This window comes from Amblyomma mixtum, chromosome 9, assembly GCF_055824585.1.
Source record: "Amblyomma mixtum isolate Tamu chromosome 9, ASM5582458v1, whole genome shotgun sequence".
In the NCBI taxonomy this organism is placed as follows: Eukaryota; Metazoa; Arthropoda; class Arachnida; order Ixodida; family Ixodidae; genus Amblyomma; species Amblyomma mixtum.
Window position 1 is genome coordinate 95261192 of NC_143020.1, and position 24761 is coordinate 95285952.

At 47.6% G+C, this 24761-nt stretch overlaps 1 protein-coding gene across 5 annotated transcripts in view; it reads left to right on the top strand.

The window, feature by feature from the left end:
* The window catches only part of LOC149330214 (inactive fucosyltransferase B-like), a 52870-nt gene that overhangs the window by 2248 nt on the left and 25861 nt on the right, over window positions 1-24761 (top strand). The window contains exon 1 of one of the 5 annotated variants that reach the window (XM_089560822.1): window positions 7484-7881. The exons of 2 other annotated variants lie outside the window; for them this stretch is intronic. The gene's annotated coding sequence lies outside the window, so the exon portion shown is untranslated. Of the gene's footprint in view, window positions 1-7483; window positions 7882-7955; window positions 8137-24363; window positions 24640-24761 lie in introns of those variants that run through there. 2 more of the 5 variants (XM_089560824.1, XM_089560821.1) reach the window with 2 other exon arrangements.

Here is a 24761-nt window from a genome sequence, read left to right on the forward strand (position 1 = left end):
TTGCCCACTGCGCACACTTGGAAAATGTGCTAAATAGGCGTAACGGCCATGGAAGTCGCAAGACCAATACGATCGAAGCAGTGCATGGTTCTAAGCATGACTTGTGGCTTTGCCGAAACGTCGCTCACAGTTCATGTCTGTTCGGTCGCAATGGCTGACGTCTGTCGGAAGGAGGCCACCTAAGGGAACCTCAACGTTCCAGAAGAAGTTTGGGTTCTGACTGAATGATTCGCATTTTTACGGTGAACTTCTGTGGCTTTTCCTGTAGGTGAATGCTCATTGTTTTAACTGAACACGCGGCCAAAAATAGTGTGGCGTTCAATGCATTTTGACAATGGGATTGCGCCCACTAGCTAGTCAGCATGTGCTATAGTCCAGGCAGTTATTGTTCTCTAGCTATTTTCTCCCTCTCTCTCTCAATTAATTCACTCAATACTGGGGCTGACTTTCTACGTGCCGATGAACTGACCCAGATAAGGTGCTTTGTGTCTGAGCTATGGACAATAGACTTCCGCGAGCAGGCAGAGGCATTTTGAAACGGAAGTTGTTTGTATGTTTCTTGTTGTCGCCGTGAGAGGACAATTGATGTCACGGAATGTCTCCGTGGTGTCGCGATCACTGAACTGTGAACGCATTCGGTGGCGCCACATATAAACGGGGCTAGAGTGGCGTCATCTGGCACAGGTGTCGAAAATCTGTCACCCTGGGCTTTTCTACCGCATGGTGCGATGTAGTACATGCCCATAAAAATGAAACTCCATGGCCCGTATTCTACGCGCGTTCTGCGGCCTTAACTACTTGAAATGGCCTACTACGTGTCACTACGCACTTCGCCTGGAATGACAGCGAAGCGAATGCTGTCTCGCAATCCTTCCGACAGATGGCGCCAGCTCCGCTCTCAAACATGGCGGTGACTACGTTGGCGGCACCTGCTCTGCGAATTTCGAAGTTTCTATTAATAGTAAAACTCCGTTTCAAAGTTCATGCAGTACCTGCAGTCAAACTGCGGGGATTGGTGTGGTGAGCACTGCTGCCACCTGTAAACTATGGCGTCAATTAACTTTGCTTTGCAACTTCAAAGCAGGCGGGTGTAGTTCATTTAAAGAGCACATGTGTCGAAAAAATGTTAAGTGTTGAACCCATCACCCTGCCGGGTTTTGATGTACGTGGCTTAAAAGGTAGGAGTAGTGCAACTCGAATGATTGCTGAGCTATGATGCTGCCGCGTGCACGACGGTCTGCACTTCAGAAACCAAATAACCACGTAGCTTCTTTTCCGTTACTCCTGGATGATGGAAGTTTTAAGATGTATGAAAACGTCTCTTGCTACTGGGGCGTCGACCCATCAGTTTGCGTAGGCCAGCTTTAAAGTGGAGACATGGAAGGCGAAGAGAAACTGACAGGACGCATTGCTGATTGCTTTCCCAGGGCGTCCGTGTTCCCTAATTCAAGCTGCAGTATACCGAAATGAAATCACACCAGCTAGCCCGGAAACATGGAGTTCTACAGGACCGTTCAGTTCGTACTGTGCTCGTTGTGCCCTTGGTCATGTACCTTGGCCTAAATGACATTGAAGTTGGCTGGATGATTGTAGCTAAAGATGTCCTAAGCACTAAAACGGGCTTACTTAACAAGGATGAGTGCTGTTTTCAGAGAGGTGACTGCTGTTATTTGCCTTACGCTCAGGTTAGCCTCAAGCCTTGCCAAGCGCAGCCAACTATAGTTTGATCTGATGCGCCAAAGGCATTGTTGATTCGTCAAGTTTTGCCTCAGACTCGGTCCAAACATGTGTGCGACAACGCGTTTTGCAAGCTTAGTGCGAATGCGATGAATCGTTGTCGCGATATGTTGCGGTATGACACATAATCATGCTGCTTTCATGTTTTTCGAGGTTTCTGGTGCTCGTCTTAGGACTATTTGTATGGCTGTTCTTGGTCTAGTACGATGTCTTAAAGGCAAAAGAGCAAAAGCGAAATCGCCACTCGATTCCGATTTGGAACTCTCTTTACTTGAACACAAGGTGGACTTTTTTTTTTTAATGCGATGTTTATTGCCTCAGGGCATAAAACAGCATGTAATGATAAATGAGGATGCCTAAATAAATGAGTAAAGGTTCGCTGATCTACAAGGTGGACTTGGTTACGATGAGTCCTGTGATGGAAAACGCCACAAGAATGATTTTTTGCCTCAACTGCTGAGGTAGAGCTATGGCGTAAGGACACAAAAACCGTAAACGGCCTGTTGGAACACGCTTAAAAACGCCGTTATGTATAAGTACTTCATGCGGAATGTGGGCTTCGTAAACTCGACGAAGACCAATAATGACTTACTCTGATTTTATTCACATCGTAAGTGTCACACTGTTCGATTACGTACTTGAAGTTAGTTCGAGCGGAGCGAACTTTATTTTGCCTAGCTTATTGGGTTTTCTTAACTAATTGACATTACACTTCGTAAAGAACTGTATGCATCATTTTTAAGTGCCGACGTTGTGGTGTTGCTTGAAATTTTTTTCCCCATGACTATCTGTCTCAAGCTTTGCCTCAGTGAGTACAGTTCGTGTTGTCTTAGGGTGACATGCGTCCCGCTTGTGATAATGCATATGACGACCATAACGCGCAACGCTTATAACGCGTACGTTTCATAAAGCGTGCTGCACGTTTTATCAAGCACTCAAAAGGCTTCTTTATGCGTTCCTGTGGATGCGTGCCGCGAAATTCTATACCCCGGATTTCGAGCGTTCAGTTGTAAGCAACGTAAAAAAGGCACGCTTGGTATTAGATTTGCAGCAACGAGCGGCAAATCCTTATGAATGTAGCAGCACTGTATGTATTCCCATTTATTGATAATTCAGTGCCATCAATGCAGGTCGTAATTTAGTGTTTTAAAATCAGGTACTCTGCCGCAAAGTTAAATGGCTTAGCTTTCACATTCAAATCGTTTTATTGACTGTGTATACGTGCAGGCATCCGTTAAACAAAACTCTCGAACCGCGCATACACTGCGCACAATATTTTTTCATACGGACATGTAATCCGGTAATTTATCTCGACTTCAGTCATTTATATCGACTCAACTTTCTGTCGCAGCGACCTTTCGACGCTGTTGATCGAAGCGCAAGTTTGTTTGCAACCGTTACGAGGCGCCTTTCAAATTTGTCAAAACGTTTCTAGCCTCATACATAAGAAGGAACCGCAGACCCGGATCTGTCCAGTGTGAAAGGAGAGTCAGCGAATAAAGAAAAAAAAAAGGAAAGCAAAGAGAACGCCGCTAACGACACAGCTGGTTTCCTTGCGATCAACTGCTCGCTATAACCCGGCTTGAATATTAAGCAGTCGCTCGTACAGGTTACAAGCTCCCTCGATGATGTCTGAAACCTTGCTGAGCATAAAAATATAAACAAACGAAGGGGCCTGAACGTGTTTGGCGCTCAGTGATTTTGTTTTTTCTTTCTCTTCGTTTTGATTTTCACTTGCTCGGTGTAGCTGCCTTATTTTTCTTTTTTATTGCGGTCGCTTTTATAGCAAGTGATTGAAGGCAGCGATATAGCGCTGCACACGCCCACAGCCCTTAGCCGTCCCAGGTTCAGAAGAAGCCGAGCGAGCGTGTGTGTGACAGCCCTGCCGCTATCTACGTGCTTCCTTGCAAACAAACATACAGAGTTCGACGTACGCTGAGCTGTGTGGGTTGTGGTCTAAGGTGCAGGAGTTCTGAGTTGGATGCAGCATTGCCGAAGCCAAGGCTGGGGATACCCACCTTTAGCGCACCCACGCTGGTATAGAAGGAAAAGCTGCGCGTATTCATCAGTTCTACATAATAGAAGAAAAATTTCAGCAAGGAAAATAAATGAACCAGGAAAAAATCCTAATTGCTTCGCATTTTGAAATCTAGAACAGCCTGGGAACGTGTCCCAAAACACATTGAGCATGGCTGGGAGAACATGTGTTTCGCGCTAATCTTCGAAGGTGTTCAAAAGAACTCTTAGGACAGACTGATGTTGGCACATCCAAATGAATGCTATCGATCGGACCCTTCCTGTCCCAACTGCCCCTGTATCTATGCGGACCTGGCCCATTGCCTCTTCTATTGCCCGGCTGCTCAGCAGTCGGGTTCCTACCCCCCACCTTCTTTATCCATCACCACCTGGCTCGACTGGCTTGGCGCTGAAGGGGAGGAAGAACAGCGACTTCTGGTCGCCCAGGCGGTCGGCATGCTCGGCCTGTAAATTATGGCCGAATAAAGGTCTACGACTACTACTAGCTGGTACAGCGCATATGCTTCGCCCTAATCTGGCGTTCGACGGTGTTTAAAACTACTCTGAGGACAGATTGAAGATGGCCTGAACATAGCTGGGACAACAATGTGCTTCGCGCTAATCTGGCGTTCTATGATGTTTAAAAGGACTTTGAGGACATACTGGAGTTGGCCTGTGTCGATAGACTACGGCATTCTAACGGCAAAAAGACCACTCTTACCCAACAGGGCGTTTTTATAGCCTAGAAAAGAACAAAAAGAGTCAAGTGTCGCCATCACCGGCCGATTTCACAACTAAACTGCTTGCGTGGACACCGAATTTGTGCAAATCCCGGAGGCAATGCTTCAGTGCCATTCAATACTGAGAAAAGTAATTGAATTGAGTTGTTCTTGTCTCTTTGAAAGTCGTTTATGGAAGTTTGATGCAAATCGAGAGCAGGACACGTATGTCGTCAGGGGTGCAAAGAAAATTATTTTTATCTGGCGTGAATATACATGCGGGATACCGTCTTCAATTCGGCCACGACACACCGCAACAGTGATACTTTGTATAGGTTCCGTATGCTGAGACAGAACAGGTTCACGGACATCAAGCTGAAAGTAAACTTTTCTGGACAGTTTTGTTGTCACTGTTGGTCTGGGCCGAAAGGTTCTTTATGGATCGCCAGTTTTTCCTATAGAAATAACAACTTCCTCATAGTTATTGTATACAAATGGGCTATTTGGAAGGTCATTAGGCGGGGCGTTATGCTTGAAGCAGTGTACTCAAATTCCCTTACCTCGAACATACTAACCCTGATGCCTCAATGGCTCTGGGTTTTGGCTCTTGATCCCCGAGGTGGCAGGTTCGATCCCGGCCGCGGTGGCCGCATTGAGATGGAAGCGAAGCATCGAAACGTCCGTATGCTGTGGGATGTTGGCGCACATTAAGCAACTCCAGGTGGTCTAAATTATACCGGAGACTACCACTATATACGGCGTCCCTCATAGCTTATGTGTGTTTCAGAAGTTAAAACGTAATATTTTACAACTTACAATATCTGGTGGTCATTGATATGGTATTCAGGATGAGGCGTGATTTAACAGTGGCGATTGTCCGGGTATCTAGAACTGTAACAGGCCTTCTTGCGTTCAAGTTGGCCATGTCCGTCATGCCATGACCGCCCAAGCTGCTCTCAGCAGGGTCCAGTTGGCACTGTTATAACAAGCGTCATTTGCAAATGTGCTCCTTGGACGGGTTTTCACGCTCCTCGGTGGTCGTGTTCTGCTTGAATATGCAAAGCAGTGACTTGCGCGTCCACGTTCTCAGAAGCCGCGAGGAAAGTCCCCCGTTTTCTGAACTCTCGCACGGCTATCCTTTAGAAACAGCCAACTTCTCTTTTATATCTTTACTTGAGACGTCACCCCAGTAGAGGCCAGAAGCACTGTTTGCGTTACCTTGCCGGCGCTGAATCGTGAGCGCACCCCTGCCAAAATTTCTTCAGATAATTTTGGAGACTGCTCATAAACATTGGTATCTAAAGTCTATAGACTTCCTATAGAAAATATTATAGACTAGTCTAAAGGCAATACAAATTATATAAAATTCTTAGATTTATGGCCATAAACTCTTTGTACACTTTGTCTAAGCCTATGAATAAACAAAAGGAAATGTCTTTAGGAAAGCAGCAGAGTCTATAAAAAGTCCGTAAACAGTTACAGACCATTTTTATAAGGGTTACAATGGATAGAATTGCTCATGCTTACACCAAATGTCCGATGACCGGCTCTTTAGCTCGCTTTAGTGGTTGGCGCCTAGAACACTGTCTTCCACTTCTATGGTGTCATTAGTTTAATTCTGGTATGCCTCTGATGGAAAGAGCAAGAGGTGATATAAGTGACCATTGAACGACACTTCTGTTACCTTTCTGGGGGTCTATTCTTGCCTTTAAATAACCATTCTTGCCCCATCGAGCGACTCTGCTGCCTTACAGAAAGCGCTTGGTGTGCCGCAGACGCTACACCTTGTAGACAAAGAGAACGTCTTTCACTTAAACAGCGGATCCGCGGAACGACTCGACGACAAGTATAGGGATACTCGGTGATACATGGACACCTCATTGTGTCCAATTACGGCTCACGTATCGCACCCCCCCCCCCCCCCCCCCCTTCTAAAGACAGCGCCGTGGACGTTCCTTATATGTGTGCAGAATAACGCTGTCCTCAACGACGTCGAGAACAATGAACGGCCGCCACACTGTTCTCTATGCGGGACACAAACGCCTGTCAATGGAGCAAGACAATCGACGGCTTCTCGCCCAGGGTGCGGGCGACTGGCGGTACTATGTACGTACTGCCCGCAATTCCCGGTGCACGGGCACGAACGTCGTTCCCATGCAGCTGGACTCGCTTGCCCTCATCACAGATGTATACTGACGCGGCACTCACAGAAACGCACGCACACACGAACAGGGCTCAAACGTAAGCCGACGATGGCGTGGCGGTTGCCGGCGAGCGTACTTATGAGATCCGTTATTCTTGATACAACCTGTCCCCCCCTCCCCTTCGGGGTCCTCCTCGCGTGGTCTATTTCCTCCCCTGATGGGAGAGGGTGGCAGAGGAAAGAGAGAGATCTTATTGTCGGAAGAGGCTGAGAAAAGGCCGCAGCCGTATATCTGTCTCTCGGCCACGGTGATTATAGCTTACCCTCGAGGGCGGGTGTCCTGATCTCTAGCCGTGGGAGAGACGTGCAGCTGTTTCTCTGTGTGCCGGGATGGCACACGCTCGGGCGAAGTGTCACCGCAGCTTCGGCGATCGGTGGCTGCTCGCGCTGTCTTCGATGGAACTTGGCCCCATCAGAGGCGAATGGTGACGCTCTCCGGAAAGCGCGTGTCGAGTACGGGTGGGTGGTCAGGGTGAAGAAGGGGTGTTAATATGCAGGCCTATAGTCGCTAAACTCTTCTTCTTTCTATCATTTGTTCTTCTTTGTTCACAAAGACACCCGTAGATAACAGTGCCGTGGTGGCTTAGTGTATGTATCGAGTTCAGCTAATGAGCATAATGTCGTGTGGGTTCGAATCCATCCAGAGCGACCCACATTTCGATTGTGATAGACTGAAAATGTTTTTGCACTGAGACTTCGGTTCATATTAAAAGGATGTTAAGGACAAATACAAGTTGGCCTTTATCAGTAGGACACCACTTTATGATCACAGAGACCGCTTTCATCGAAAACCGAGACTTCATAAACTGGAAGACAGCAAGAAACGATATACAGATGTCGCCACATTCGTGAGGGACCATCACACCCGAGAAAGTGTATCGGTCGCATTCTTCCAAAACAAAATGCACAGCCTCGAAATCAAGTTAGTCTGTACGAGCTTTATCACCCATACGCACGCCTATACAAGCACTCGAAACTGTCGAAGGGAAACACAAGCGAGTGATAGTGCTTATCAATGCCAGGCGAATGCGTCGAGAACAGATAACGCTCAAGTGTACTCTATGGGCGTTTCCGTGGTCTTTTATCTCCGTAATCCTAGTTCCCAAAGGGGCTGGAAACACCCGCGCCATGAAGCTAACAGCGTGCCACGCTTCGCATATGCCACTAGTTGGGATTGGACAAGTAGTTCGACATCGCGTCCTCCAGGTATGGTGCTTATTATTATCGGTAGTATCAAGGCCATTTCCATAGCTTATCAGAATCCCGAGGACAGAACGTGGCGCGCTCTATCGAGAGATCACCATGTGGCCAACAAAAAGAAAACGCTAAAGCATGTTACATTGGAAATGTCTGCCTTTATTATATTAGGTGTAGCTCTTTTCTTAACCAGGCATTTGTATTGCTGAGAGAGGACAAGACACGCATCAGTGTATGGTGGCGGCCACTTTCGGTTGAAATTAAGTAAGTCGGCTTCCATTCTTTTGGTTTGGTTTTGGTTTTATGGGGGTTTAACGTCCCGAAGCGACTCAAGCTATGAGGGACGCCGGAGTGAAGGGCTCCGGAAATTTTTACCACCTTGGGTTCTTTAACGTGCACTGACATCGCACAGTACACGGGCCTCTAGAATTTCGCCTCCATAGAAATTCCACCGCCGCGGCCGGGATCAAACCCGCGTCTTTTGGGTCAGAAGCCGAGCACCATAACCACTGAGCCACCGCGGCGGCCCTTGAACCCGCTTAATTCGGGCCTCCGGTTTATTCGAACTCATGCTTTGAACTTTGTAAACTTCAACTGCATTCAAAAGTGTTCACGTTAATTCGAACAAATTCTCGGTCCTCATCGAGTTCCAATTGCTAAAAGTCAATTTGTACATAGATATTCACAAAAATTATCTTTTCAAGCAACCGTGTATTAGTATGTTAATTAGATGGCGTTCCTTGAACCGCTAAGCCTTATTGCCGCACATATATCGCCTTATACGAACGGGGTTGTCTGGAGGAGGCCTAATAGAGAACGGTCGCAACCGAATGAGTCATGGCCGCCCGTGAGACAGCAGCTGGGGAAAGTGCAATCTCGCCGGCGACTCGTGCCATCTTTGCGAGCTAACTAGATCACGAAGCATGCTGACGGGACGCATAAAGTCGTCAAGCACGACGACCACTATGCCTGTGGCGCTCGTACTGTATGCGGCGAGACTGTGGCCGCAGAGTGCTTTTCTTGTTCCGGCGTGCACGAGTTACGGAATGGTGGAAGCGGCTTTCGGCTCGTCTACGGCCCTTTCATCTTGCCTTCGTGTGTAGCGAGCTCGAGAAGGGAGTTTTTCGTTGCGCCGTCGACGGACGAGTGACAGCGCGCTGAAGGCAAGCGCGATTTGCGACTTACTTTCAAGAGGGTGAGAAGTCATTCCCTTTTACACTGCCTTCGTTCGTAGAGACTTATACAGCCGCACTTAGTACGACTTGCAGCACGCGTGGTGATGTCTCAGCTTGCTTCACGAAGCAATGGAAGTTCGATGCTGAGGAAAAGTCATTCGTCTATAGCTACCATTCGAAAGGGTGAGGCTTTATGTAGTGTGACCCAACCTTCCCGCGATTAGTCCTTGGGTAGACTAGCTATGGTGAATGTCCTTTTGCAGTTACGGTGCTGGTGAAAAGTCACCCCTGTAGGTATCAGTCTATGCAGTGTCACCTATAGTCTCCTCACGGTTTGTCTGTGGGGAGACTAGCTATCGTTAATGTCCTTTGTAGTTCATCTCTCAGGCAGCTATGGTTGATCTCTGAGGGACTAACAGTTTTGGCAACTGAGTTAGTCCGCAAAGAACTAACCGGACGCCGTTGCAGTTTTAGTTCTCTGTGGGTTACAGAATACGCATCACGGCGTATCGAAGCGTTACAAAAAGTGAACCGCTGCAGCGTTGCAGGTGACAGTCGACGCGTCTGTACATTGCGTGTTCCGTGTAACTTCACCTGTAGCAAGGATGAGGAAGATAGGCCAAATTCGTGATGATGAAACTGTGCGACTATTTATAATAACCGCTTGGTAATTTGTCGAGGTTAATTAGTTTCTTACCACTCGAGATAACAACTCACCATCGCCGAATAAACTCCGCCACCGGGCTTAGGCCTTTCATCTCAAATGATTCTCGCGCCACTTTTGAGCGGTAGGAGCACCGGTCATCGAAAGAAACTGGACATTTCGCGCACATTGTTAGATTCTGAGTCCGCGGTTAATTTGTTGACGGGAGGTGATTGATGACGGGGTTTTCTTCACTGGATGCAACTTTTAGTGGTAGATTTTGAGTTAACCATGAATTTAAAAAAAATTCCTATGCAGTCACGCTTTCTGATTAATAGGTCTGACCAGCTCAGCTTTTTGTGTTCTTGCTATCTAAGCTTTTCCTGTTTGTGACTAAATGTGAAGACTACACCTGCAGCTGTGCATAGCACGGTCAATGACTCCTCGCTGCCGGCGACGTCACCGGTTGCTCACGCGTTCAGTGAGCCACTGACGGCTTGGGTGCAAAATGGCCTCTGCGACTACATGACTCGCCTAGCTCGGTGTCCATACAAGTCTGCAGTGTCATGACGAAACGGCGAAAAAAAAAAGAGCAGGTGATAGTTTCAGCATGGAAATATCGTAACTTTGTAGCTATCCAAACTAATTTCCTTGGTTTTATTGTGGTTTAACGTCCCAAAGCGACTGAAGCTATCAGGGACGCCGTAGTGGAGGGCTCCGGAAATTTCGACCACCTGGGGTTCTTTAACGTGCACTGACATTGCACAGTACGCGGGCCTCTAGAATTTCGCCTCCATCGAAGTTCGACCGCCGCAGCCGGGATCCCGTCTTTCGGGTCAGCAGCCGAGCGCCATAACCACTGATCCACCGCGGCGGCGGCGCAAATTAATTTCTGTTATGTGACATTCTTTCATGTACAGGGTCCGTCAAAAGTTCCCAGGCTACATGGTCCGCTTTTCATCGGTATATCCTGGCACTTAAGATTCCAATAGAGCTATCGAGGTTTTCAGATGGTAGAACGATCCTTCTTCTATTTTCTACAGATATTTTGAGCTTCGAGGGTTTCTCAACAGCCCTACAATGCTGCTCAAAAGCAAACCCTGTGGCCTTGGAACTTTTGACGGACCCTGTACGTCTGTTCTCAAAGCCAAACAGGTTTACAACTTTGAATGTTGGCTAATCAATGCAGGCTAGAGATCCATCTGGCAAGGCAGTAAAAGGCTTCCAGTTCCCACAGGGTGCTGGCACCAACGTTTCGGAAAATTGAATTTCGGCATTCAAAGATAATAGTTTTTTCTGCATCATGATTAGTAGAGAGCGCTACTCTTTCTAAGTATTCTTCGCTTTTAGGTTTCTAAGTGTGTATTTTTTTTTCTTTTACTCTGTCGTATGTTGGGAAGTGTTGCGGAGAAAAGAAAGAAAGGAAAAAGAGCAGCGAGCAGGAAAACTTATCTTGACAAGTGAAAAACAAACGCTCTTGAAAACCAACCGTGCACCGAACACGTGTCGGACGTGTTTCCCGTTTTGAGTGGGCAACAAGTTGTAAATTTCAGACTGCTCTTGTCCGTCTCCGATGTTCGTTTTTCTTTTTTTTTTCTTCCGACATGGCTTCGAAGCATGAAAGCCCGCTCATTTGGGGGCCCTTCAAAAGCAGTGCTGTTAGGGAGTAAACTTTGCCTTCAGTTGACACCTTTTGTGGAGGGTGCATTTTTGGGGTTACGCTGCGGGGTCGGCTCCTGTACAGCGCGTCAATGTAGCGTCGCCTTTAGAGCGAGAGCTCTACTACTTGACCTTGACCCGTTGCTACTCGACCCTTTTGACCTTGAAGCCAGACCAAGGTCAACCCAAGCACACACCCCCAAAACTAACAATGTATGACTATGCGTATTGCTGCTCATATCCTTGATATGCCTTTATGGTGTAGTCATAGCTAATGACCAGCAACCAAGTGACCGATGAACTGTGGTCACTTGACCTTTGACCTTGACCTTTAGAGCTTAGGTTCGCGTCTCCTGATGTGACGTCATGCGATGACGTAGCAATGACGTCGCATCGTTCTTTGCTATAAATACCGCCCGCTTTGCTTTCGCTCGTCTACTAGCTTCAGCCCGGTGGAACCTCAGCCATTTTTTTTTTATTGCTCTCAGGAGAGTTCTTCTTGCGAAGCTAATGCATAATTACGGTGTGTTCTCACTGTTACGGGAAGCTTTGTCAAGTTCTTGTAGAATCTCAGTAGAAGCTGCGAATATTCCGTATATTCTAGACGCGCTAGCAGTGCCTACGTGCAGAAAACTCTGCTCAGCCTTTTACAGCCGCACCAACAGACCCAGAGCAAGGCACATAGAAAAAGTCGCCAGCGTATGTTTTAGTATGCTTTCATTGTATACGAAATAAGTAAATTTATATGGATTCGTCGTACTAGCAGAAGAAATATAAAACGAAAGACAAAGCAACGGTGCCATAAACGAAAATTTATAGCGTCGACTTTATGAATAACTTGGGGGAGGAAGACCAAAGCTGTGGATAATGGGACTGGAGGTCCCGTTATCACAACGTCATTGCAATTAGAGCAATTTTTTTTTAAAAAGGCCAACTGTCACGCTCACAAAGCGTTATCTAGTGAGACAGATCTAGTGAAAAAAAAAGAGTGGTATCTTTTTTTTTTCTAAGTAGAAGTGCTGCTGGCTCTGTGAGCTTAATGCAATGCACTGAAATTCGCACAATACAAATAGTATTATAAAAAAATTGCGCAGGCGATCATAAAATATGATTTCACCTTGCTTAATCTGGAGTGAAAGTAACAGGCTTTTTTTTTTTTTAGCCAGTCGCCGATGGCATGTTATAGGAGCCAACCGTCAACAAATTCGTTTAACCGATGGAGACGAAACGCAAAAGGTGCCCGTGTGCTATGCGATGTCAGGTGGTGGTGGTGTAAAACATTTATTTATACTATATACAAGAGAGGTATTGTTTGGATCGGGCCTGAAGGGCCCGACCCTCACAATTACTAGGAGGGATTCGTAGTCCGGGACCTCTGTGGTTGGGCTCTTGTCACTATAGGCTCGTTAAGCCTGGAGAGTTGAGCGGCCGAGCATGACAGCCTCCCAATCCTCTCGGGTGGCGTGGGGGTGGGAAAGCAGGATTGGCAGGGCATGCCCACACTTCCCCGAACTGTGGTCACCCGCCCGAAAAGGCCGCATTGCAATGTTTAAGCACTGCCGGACACAGTACCGTGTTGGTGTAGAGGCGAAGAAGCCAACGCTCCTCCGCCTTCTGGAGGCCTTTAAGGGGGGTGGGTATCGGCCGCGAGCGGTTTGATACAGGAGAGAGATCTCCCGGAAAGTAATAGTGCACGTTAGAGATCCCCAGGTGGTAGAAATTATTGCGGAGACTTCCACCACGGCACCTCTTTCTCTCTGTCACTCCCACCTTCCTCCCTTCTCTTACGGCGCGGTTGAGGTGTCCACCGAGATATTTGAGACAGATACTGCTCCATTTCCTTTCCTCAAAAATCAACCAACCAACCGCAATTGCCTCAGATCGTGGTGTGCAAACTTTTTTCTCGAGTTTGCGTAAAAATTAACGAAACGCTGTTGTTCTCAATTCGCATTACTTGCTTGAATACCTTGGGTACCTCAGGGATGTTCTGTAACGACAGAGCTACTTGAGACGTACTTTTTTCCAGGCTTTGCTCGTGTAGTCCCAGTCGAGGTCTGTAAAAAAAAAGAAACATTGGCCACAAACCTGAGGTTTTCCTCTTTTCTGTCATGTAACCTCATAGTTTCTTCTTTTCTTTTTTGTCTTGGGCAAAATTGCCCTATGGAATGTGCGAACTGTCACCGTGCACCTTTTCTTTCATTTGTCTCTTTGTCTTTTAGCTTTTCCACGTGTCCGGCAAACCAGTACACCTACGTCATTATTCTCCCTCCCTTATGCAATGCCTCAAAACTATCAACATATAAACTACAAATGAAACTCAGCGCTCTCCTCACTTTTGTACTGACGCTTCTCGAGAAGCAATCACTTGGAAAGCGCCCCTGTGCTGTGTTCCAGGCTGCGACAGGCTTATACATTTCGGTTCAAAATGTGGCCAGCGTTGTACTACACTCGTTCCTCGGTCTCCCGCTGGGCAGGGGATGGTTTTCTGAGAAAATAATAATACAACGAAAAGGAACAAGAGGGAAGCAGACCAGCGGGGTGTACGGTTCCGCTTTTAGCCGTCCCCAGCGGGAGCGCCTTGCCTTTCAGGCGGGGACCCCCACTGCTGTCCGGACGCTGCCACTCCGCTTATAGCTCTCTGACCATCAGTGCCAGCAGGCGGCGGTTGGGGTCAAGCGCCGTGTCATTAAGCGCGGCGGCAGCAGTTGTGGTGGGAAAGGGGACAACGGGGGCCTGAAAGCGGAGGAGCTCGCTTGCTTGCTTCCTTTTTCCGGGTGCCCCCCCCCCCCCCCCCCCCATTAGCGTAGCTAACGCCAAGTGTGCGCCCCCCGGCCTGCATTGCTGCATGTACCGCTGTCGTTCCTCTCAAGAAAAGTGCGGCCCGCTTTTCTGCCATGTCCGCTCCGGCCCCGAACTGTAGCGAATGAGTCGACGCTGCATTCATGTGTGCTCTCGCTTAGACAATCCAGGAAGAAGTGTACTGACTCTCCACTTGTCTCGGTCCAGGAGTGGCGCTTAAGAAGACATCGCCATGTCAGGATAGAGGAAGTGGGCTTCACCAAAAGATAGCTATACACAGCGTCGAGAAAGCTTAGAGAATACGGGCAGCACGGTATAAGGGTGCTGTAACGAATTAGTAATGGTAGAATGGCAACAAATCTGCTGTTACCCGAACCTCACCAGCTGCTTTTGCCGCCGCGGTGGCTCAGCGGTTATGGTGCTCGGCTGCTGACCCAAAAGACGCGGGTTCGATCCCGGCCGCGGCGGCTAGAATTTCTTTGGAGGAGAAATTCTAGAGGCCCGTGTACTGTGCGATGTCAGTGCACGTTAAAGAACCCCAGGTGGTCCAAATTTCCGGAGCCCTCCACTATGGCGTCTCTCATAGCCTTAGTCGCTTTGGGACGTTAAACCCCATAAACCAAACCAAACCATCACCAGCTGCTTTTCCCCATTCACAGTGCTCCTAAGGCTTTGTTTACTTCTTCTTTCGTTACTGCCGGGATGTAGTACCTTGGTTGTGGGCTACTGCCTCTCTCACTAACGTCCTGATTGCATTGGCTACTGTATAGATTTGCGTACAACTCTTGGGCTATTTTAACTACCTTATCCATAGTGCTAATGACATTGCCCTCTTTGTCTCTTAGCGCATACATCTGGTTGTTACCTATGCATGGTTTTCGCCTCCCCGAATTTATGATACCTCCTTTCTTTAGAGCATGCTCGATTCTCTCCTTATTAAACTTCCTTATCTCGGCTACCTTGCGCTTATTTATTAACCTTGATAGCTCGTATAGTTCTGTTCTGTCTGTAGAGATGCTTTAGCGTTTCTTAATCAGATCTTTCGTCTCCTCAGATAGCTTCCCGGTATCTTGTCAAACCATCCTACCACCTACTTCTGTGGCGCACTCCGTAACGATAGCTGTGGGATCATCGTTCATTGTTTCAACATTAGGGTCATCTTCCTCAGTTAATGATGAAAAAAGAGCTGTGCGAATATACACGGACGGAAAAAAAGATAACAGGACTGGCGCCTATTCGCGCTGCCTTTTTATGGTGCATTCTGACCAACAAGCCCAAATCAAGACTAGTTTCCTCAGTTAAACTGGATCAACGTACTATCGCGGGCAAAAGTAACAGACCCCCCCCCCCCCCCCCGCCCCCTCCAACTGCCACTCTGCGAGGAGGCGCCACCTGACACAACACTTCTAGTTTCCAGAAGGGCCCACTGCGCCAGTCTGGACACCAGAAGTGTTTTGTAATGTTGCGCCCGCATGCAGAGTGGCAGCGATTGGAAGTTGGAGGCGGTCTGTTGCTTCTGCCCGCGATAGTACCGGTTTTCGCCTTGATCCTGGTCTCAAACATTGCGGCCACTGTGACGTCTGTGGCTGCTAACCCATTTGTGTCAGTTTGCAACACGTTTTTATCTTTCTTATTACTAGCTACACAGCCTGTGCGGTCTCGGCGGTGGCAGGGGAGCGGCGTCTCTGGAGCCAAGAGCTGTGGACTCGAAGAATAAAAATGGCTTGAAACTGTAATACAGTCGACATGTTATTTCTACTCCGTTGCCCCGGCCGATCGTAGAAATAATTCGCGAAGGGCTTGGCATGAAACGGTAGTCGGCCATATAATAACGGACAAGGCTAACGTCAGCCGGCCGTGAATCCTAATCTGAGAATAAACCTTGTCAGCCGGAGGCCTTGGTTTTCTGAAGCTTGGTCTATATACGGCTTCCATGCAGCTTTGCGCGGTTATTTATGCAAGATGTGGGGACGGACATCCGCATGTCAAGCCGACCCGCCTCGCGATTTCAGCTTGCAGGACATGTCCGCTCAACCGGCTGGCACGCTCGGCGTTCGTGTGCGGTTAGTTCCCCAGGCGTTGATGGTGATGACGATGAGGCGTGGCCGGGCGACCCTTCTGTACGCAAAAGCGGCCGCTGCAGCGAAGTTGCTTGAAAGAATGAGAACGCGCTTGTTCTGGCCGCTCATCGATTCAGGTTGTCCATCGAAGGGCTCTGGGGAACGTGTCAGCTTTTGACAGGCGTGTAGGAATTTAAAAAGGAGATTAGAGTAGAGGGCGTTTGAGTGGGTTGGCACACATTCTTGTTTATGAACGTTGGGCCCAAAATATGCTATAATAAAAGATAGGAAGAGTGGCGGGCTGTAGCAGGCGCCGTCATTCTGAGGCGCCTTCAGGTGCTCTGTGAAAGCAGTGTTGAGGACTATGGGGAACTGGGCTTTATATTCTTTACATACTTTTTGCATTCTTCTCCAGCCGATCCTATAGTGTTGGTAACCTTCTGTGCAGCAAGTGATATCGGTGTCGCCATAGTCATACCCAAAAATTCTTTTAACGGTAAAGAGTTTGAGGGATTTTTTTTTTTTCAGATTGTGAGATTTCACTATAACATTCAATATATCCGCAGATCACCCGTCGGCATGCTTGCGTTTTTTTTTTTGCTAATAACGTTCTTGCTATCGTCAAAAGCGTTCCCCATTGGTTTTCCATGGCAGTTTTGTGTGTTCGATGCGAGCGATGTAGATACTTTAAAAGAAAAATTTTTCTACATATCGGGGGAATTTTTTGTTTATTACTTATTCTCATTGGTTTTCTATGACAATTTCATCTCTTGGGAGCGAGCGATGTAAATACTTTTAAAAAAAAATTGCTCCATGTGGAAAGAATTTTTTATTTATTATTCATTGCCAGGGCCGAAGCTTTACACAGAGGTGTGAGTAAAAATAATTAACAAGAACAGAATCAGTACAGTATCACGACGTTATGCAATCGCTAACGGCATTCTTAAACGGGTAGGCGTCTCTAATGGAGGCGATGGAAGTGGGAAGAATGGACCATTACCTTCAATATTTTCATAACAGTACCTTACAATTTTCCAAAATTTAAAATTTTTATCCGAGAATGTTCGGCACTTAGCTCAAGAGGAATTCCCCCTTTTGTTTGCCTGCAGTATAAGGACTGCGCGGCTTGTGAGAGAACATGCGACCTTAGGTCACGTGATTTGAATGGGCCTTTTAATTGAATAACAGGTCATGTGATCCGAGCGGGCGCCCTTTATATGGGTGGGGTGCCACACAGCTATATCGTCACTTAACCGGCTCTGAGGGCTGCGAGAGGCGCGGGAGTTTTTAACGACCGCTCTACAGCGTCTGGGGTATCACAACGTTGTCGAGGCAAAGCGCAGTCTTGGCAAAAGCTCGCGTGATGAAAGAGCTTTTTCGTTCGCTTTTGCTGCCGCAGTGTGCCTTCCTGTCGTTCCGCCGGCTGCGTCCGGTTCTCCAAGGCCTCCGTCGACGCGTGCGGGGCCATTCACATTAGCGCTCGCTAACGGGCGCTATAGCGAGACGGATCGGATTAAAACGACGCCTTGTGGCGAAGGACGCTTTCTTCACGACTATTTTCGTCGCTGGCATAGATACACCATGCGAGGGCCGACGCTATACGGAACTCGCCGTTACGACAGGACAAATTGCCGGGTTTCGATGAAAGCCCATTGGTCGTGGGATTGAATCCCGGATGCTGCGGCCGCATTTTGATGATGATCGAAGTGCAAAGACGTCTGTGTGCATGTTCAAGGAGCCCATCATCTACTACAGCATTCTTCTTAGCTCGTGTACGCGCCCAGAGAGCCTGTCCTAAAATACAACACATTTTTTGTCGTCCTGTCGCTATGGCAGATTTTTTCTGTAGTATTGCGAAGTTGTCTGTTGTTGTGACAGAATTGGCTCTGTCGTTACGACCGGAGACTGCTCATTACTACAGAGAAAGTCTTGTTGTTACTGTGAGAATTTCTGTTGTCTGCATGGTTCCAAAATACTACAGGAAAATCTGTCGTGACAGCATACGACGTTACGCTGTGTTTTTCGATACGGTAGTACAGCTTCCGAACGTTGAATCTCGCCATACCATAACATACCGTACGATACCATACCATACCATATCATATCATGCCTGTGGTTATTGTATCTCGTAATAAGGCTGAAGGGTAGTCAGTATCCAAGGGAGCATGACACCACTCCTGCGTATGTAATTGCCGATGTCGTCTATGGGGCCCTGGGACAGCAATGCTAGTGGGCATGCCTTCAAGTATAGCGTTCCTGCGCGAACATTCTTGATACGGGTTTTGAGACTCCTGTTCAAGACCCGGGCGTCTCTTGTGACTGATATTCAAAATAGCGTACAGAAGCTCCACCTCTGATCTGTAGCCTCAGCTGTACTGATGGTATCACAAAGTTCCTGCGCACCCTGAAGCTTTGAGGAGCCCCTTGAGGGTTTCATTTAACTACCTTTCGAGAGCGCGGTGGCTTGTAGATCTAAATAATTTGGAGCCGCCGCGGTGGCGCAGTGGTTATGGTGCTCTAATGCTGACCCAAAAGACGCGGGTTCGATCCCGGCCGCGGCGGCAGAATTTCTTTGGAGCACAAATTCTAGAGGCCCGTGTACTGTGCGATGTCAGTGCACGTTAAAGAACCCCAGGTGGTCGAAATTTCCGGAGCCCTCCACTACAGCGCCTCTCATAGCCTTAGTCGCTTTGGGACGTTAAACCCCATAAACCAAACCATCTTTTCGTGTTTCCTACTCCACTCTTCTTTTGCCTGCTGACGTTTTGAGTTAAGCAGTTTTGAAAGTCTTGGCGTGTGCAAATTTGAATTCAACACCGTCGTTACACAATATCGTGATCACCCGATAGCCAGACAGGTATCAAAGGCGCAAACATAGTTGCGAAACATCCGAGACGCAAAATGGTGGCGAAACATGTATCCAAGATGCAAACATGGTTGCGAAACATCCGAGACGCAAAATGGTGGCGAAACATGTATCCAAGATGCAAACATGGTGGCGATACATGTATCCAAGACCCAAACAGTTGCGAAATAAATATCCGAGACACAAAAATGGTGGTGAAAATGTATCCAAAACGCAAACATAGTGGCCAGAAATGTATCCAAGACGCAAACAGGACAGCGAAACATGTATCTAATGCGCAAACATGGCGACCAGACGTGTATCCAAGACGCAAATATGGTGGCGAAACATGTATCCAAGAAGCAAACAGTTGCGAAACATGTATCTGAGGCGAACACGGTGGCGTACTGTTTGTGGCTTTCGTCTGAACGGTGATAACGTTTCCTGTCTCCATTTGTTGTTTCACACGGGCGGGCTCAGCTCTCTACGATAGGCCGGTGGCCATTGACATCTGGTCTCCTTGAGGACCCCGCGCTTGCAGCACGGTGCGTGGCGTACGGCACATAAAATACATACGAGGGTGGGAACGTGCGCAAAAGCGTCAATGGTCACGGCTAGCGTCAAGGACGCGGGCGTCGTCTTACGTCGGCGTCGTCGTCTCGCAAACTGGTTTCCAGCGCTGGTGCTCACACAGAGACACAGACACTAAAGCAATTCGGCACACATACGCAGCGCTGGATTTTATTATTCGCCTCGACTTCGAAAATGCAATGGCCTAATGGCAGATAGAGAGGCCCATGAAAGGCGCTGCTCAAGGCTGTTCGCAACCCCCGCTTACTTTGAAGTTCCCTTTCACGTCGAGCCATGGAATAGGTTGCACCACGAAAACGGCTAGGTTGAGGGTGAGGACGGGATGCAGCGGGATACGGGTGACAATAGACGTATGTGTTTTGCTCGGCCTCGTAACACTTTCGCCCTTGCAAAAGCGTTATGCCAATCTCCTTCAGCGCACCATATAATCATCGCAAATACAGAGGTCAAGGGGTCATATAATTGTTCTATTCTTTTTTTTTTTTGATGCAACGAAGTATTTTATTCCAAAGCTTCACCTGATAATCAATGTCGCAATGGAGGACAGCAGATTTATTTGGACCATCTAAGGATCTCTCGCGTTCATCAGTGTGTACAGTTATTTTCTTTCTTTTCTTGTTAATTTTTTTTCGTTTGCATTTCCCTTCCTTCGAAATACGGCCACTGTGGTCCGATATCAAACCATCGATCTCTTGCTCAAAAATGCAACGCCATAGTCGCCGCGGCGACTCAGATAATCCAGAGGACAATGGTATGGCCTGTTCGCCTTTCTCTACTTTGTCGCTCAGTGCGACCGACCCCTTTGCAGTACTGCACTGCAAAGGGGTCGGTGTCTTTTGTCTTTTGCACGTGTTTTGTGCCTAAGGGATGCACAACCTAAGCAGGCCGCACGTTCGTCTGAATTTCGACATTTCCTGTGACGCTGCTTGTGATGTATACTCAAGAGGAGAAAAAGGGCTTGGACGATGGGGCACGATACAAGCATTGTCCTGGAAGAGAAGTGAGCTGGATGCTGGTGGTGATGATAATGATTAGGACGATTGCTACGATGACAACGCGCCTTACTTGGGAGCGATGAACGCTTCTACGTTGCTAGCTGTGCGCTGTGCACACCACGCTGCAAAGTGCCTCTGTCTCCGTAGAAATGACTTGGAAGTCCTCACATGATCGGTGCTCAGTGGTAACTGCTGTCGACATGGCTGTGTCATTAGAGAGTGCCTCAACTTACGCCAATCATTGGCGTGAAGATCTTGCGCGTGGAATTTCTACGGAGACTTGTTTTTCCGGCATAGTGGGTTAGAAATATATTTTCCACCGGCTGCTACTTTGCAAGCGGTGAGACCGCCTTGAAAGCACAGACGGAGTAAATATGGAGGACGACCAGCAAGCCAATTCAATTCAATTGATTTATTCACCAGACATTCCTGGATGGTTTCCTAGATGAAAGCTGCGTAAAAACACAAAAAATAGAACAGAGGCAGTGCCATACAAATGTCATGAAGCTCCTAGCTGTACAGAGAAAAAAAAAGTAAGAAGAAACAAACAACTGAAGATGAGACACTTTCAAAAACGAAGCAAACACAAGTAGCACACCCAGCTTAACAACACAGCAAATAACAATGATATTAATTGTACAGAAGTATTTAAAACGTTACAAAGTAGTTCCGTAGTTCCTTTCTTTTATAGCCAGTGGTGTTTTGAAATGCGTTTAAGGTACGTGGAAGGTTATGAGCTAACGATTGTAATTTGCAGTTTCAAGTGAAATCACTGTCAGTGCAATGGTGTAGGGGAGGCCGTCCTTTTCTTCCTCAACCTCATTTCTGTAAGTGGAAAGGGTGCCGACAAGGTATATAATTCTCTCTCGTAACCGGAAATCCGGTTCAACCACTGGTTGCTGAGAATCGTGGACCTAGACTGGCGGGGAGAGGGGGGTCGGCGAAGTGTCTGGGAGCTCTTGTTTTCTTTGAGCTGTTACGAAGCTCGCTTCTTTCTTTACTTCTACTTTCTTTAGAATATATAGACATCACACCCTGTGATAGGTGAGCAGAACAGAAAGTAAGAACCGCGATGTGATAGCGAGCTCGACATACGGTTAAGGGTTTCTCGAAGGAGCGTCTCGCGGTACGACTGTCACGAACCGTGGGCAGGGAGCTATTACTTTCTTTTATTTTTTCCCCCAATCTAACGGATGTCACTAACGAGCGACTAAACTTGTTCTAACACCTAGCCTCTGAAGGGAACATACACTGGGACTTTTTGTTGTTTTTGCCATAAGTAAACGATGCGACAAGCAAGTCGTAATTATTATTCGAACGCGAACGCGGAAGCACATTAGAAGGGCTACAAAATGAGAAATGGGGTTGTAAATAATCCAATGCAACAGGTAAGGAAAACCAGTAGCAAAATGAAAACAACCGAAACGACAGCGACAGTGATTGCTCCCGACGCGCTCAGTTCGATAATGACACTTGTTTGATTTACCGCCGTCGTCAAAGACAACACCGAACGACCGAAAGTTTCACTTCGGTTTGAATGTCATTTTAAATGGGAGCGTGCAGTTGTAGCGAACTCAATAACTCTGTCCCGACAGTGATGCTTGGAACAATGTACGTGTTGTCATAGAAAGCGCCTGGTGAAGTCTATTCTGTCGAGCGCAATCACTCTACTGAGCCTGACATTAAGAATAACAATAACCGTTAATGTAGCCGACATAATGTCGTTCTGCGTGGGTCCCTTGGCGTGCCAAGCGCTGCTCTGGATGGCGGATGCTCCAGGGTTAGGAATGTCAAGTAGCTATAGTTTCGGTTTCGACTACTTCACTCCACTTGGTGATTGGAGGTGAGCTCATGTCTAGGAACGAGTCGTTCCAGCGCATACACGAAACCCAGTTGAGGGGCTATGGCAATGGCTGAATTGTCTATACGCCGTTGAGAAAGCTCTGCTTACGCTGGCTGCGGTTCGAATCCCGCTCGGGGATGTTTTTGTCGGATGGATTCCGTTTCCGTGGCAGCTATACAACAATTGAGTTAGCTTTCCTCCGGCAGCTGAAGGTAAAATTGGCGCTGACATCTAGATTGGCTGGACAATGGTATGATATACGTTCTCATACTGCTGGATGCTCTGCTTCGTTCAGATGGAAGGCGTCCCTGGCGCAATAGATGTTCAGGACGCCAGAAAGGCTTATATTCTTTCACCACGTGGTGTGACGCCTTTTGTTTTAACTCCTGGAGTTCAGTTGAAGTTCATGTGAGAACAAGAGTGTTTTTTTTTTTTATTGCGCTTTGTATATCGTACGAAGTAATCTATATTACTGGATTACTAAATGTGTACCAAGTACTCTAGCAACCTTGGTGTCAGTGAGGCTTTTTCCTCTACATGCCTTCCCTTGGTTTAGAATTTATGGTATGGTATGGTATGGTATGGTATGGTATGGTATGGTATGGTATGGTATGGTATGGTATGGTATGGTATGGTATGGTATGGTATGGTATGGTATGGTATGGTATGGTATGGTATGGGTCTGGGTTTGTGAATTTGTTGGGGTTTAGCGTATCAAAGCGACTCAGGTTTTTAGGGGCGCCGTAGTGAATGGGTCCGGAAATAGCGGCCGAACAACGCTGAAGCGAAATGCAAAACCACCCTTGTGCTGTGCGATTTCCCTGTACCTTAAAAAAGCCCTTCATTGCCGCTCTTTTTCCTTTTTTCCCCTTTGTTTCCCCTCCCCAAGTGTAGGGTAGCCAACTGGGCATCGCCTGGTTAACCTCCCTGCCTTTCCGTCCATTTCTCTCTCTCTCTCTCTTAAAGAAGCCCTAGCGGCCGAAATTATTCATGAGGGCTGCAACACAGGGGGTGTCATAGCGTAAACTTGTTCTGGCGCGTAAAAATCAGCTGATAAATTAGCTATGTTGTCGCTCAACAAGAATCCAAAAATCAATTAGCGGATTAATCACTCTCACCAATAAACCAATCACTTTGCGTGCAGCCGAAGGCTGGAGGGAACCGACAAACGAGTCATTGGGTAATCGGCGGATGACAGCGCGAGTGACGATGCTGTTGTGAATGAGTACATGCCGTGTGTTTTTTTCTGTCAAGTAAGAAGTCATGCAGTGGTTTGCATGCAAAGCCTAATACAACGTTGACCGCGGTGCATCATTTTCTACTCTCCACGCCTGCGCTTCTTCGTTCCATACTTCCCAGTCCTCTTTCTTCGAGTCTTCATTTTATCCGCTCAGCCATTCCTTTTTTATGCGCTTTTTTTTCTCTTTTTATTGCCTTCCCCTGGCAAACTTATCTGGAATCGTCTGTTGTCGGGCGCGGCGTCGGACTCGCATTACGAGCCGTCGTGAAACGCGCGCCAACTAGAATCTGAAATAAAAAGAGAGAGAGAGACGGGAAAAAAATCGCTACAGAAAAGGCAAGAAAGAAGAGTAGGAAATTAACAAAAGCGCCTTCACGTTAAAAGAGTAGAAAACTGAGCTAGTTGGTTCATAATTCTTGGTGGGTACAGCCGAAATAACAAGACGCAGACACAGAAAGGAACACGTAGAACGTAGACGAAGCTGACTGTCAACTAAAATCAACTGTCAACTGTCAACTGTCAACTAAACGGCCGCGCGCACATAGTGGATCAGGTTTCGCGGCCGTGGCTGTGAAGACGGCTCCGGCGACGCGTCTCGTTTGCGTCCCAATGCTGACGTTGAGGCTTCGCCGTCACTTGCTTGACAGCGCACTAATGCCATCGGGACATTGATGCCTGCCCCATAGTGGGAAAGGGGGAAGGCGGTTGGATCTGGTTGGTTGCCCGCTCGACAGCTTCGTTCGAGACGTCGCCGCAGGCACGGCACGCTAGAGGGGCTTTTTGAAGCGACTGGCTCTGCGTCTGGTGGGAAGATTAGTCATTGTGTCTTAGTCAACAGCGTTGCCCGGATGTGTTTGTCTTCTTGGTGGCGAAGACGAGTTTCCTTCGGACGAAAAGTCTCCGGAATCGTCTGACTGGTGAGAAATTTCGACGTTGTGCCGCTATTGGTGTTGTTCTTTTCAGCTTTATGTGTTGCATGGGTGATACTGGATATGCGTCGGTGACACTGGTTGATGGATTGGTGGATGGTTGGGCACTG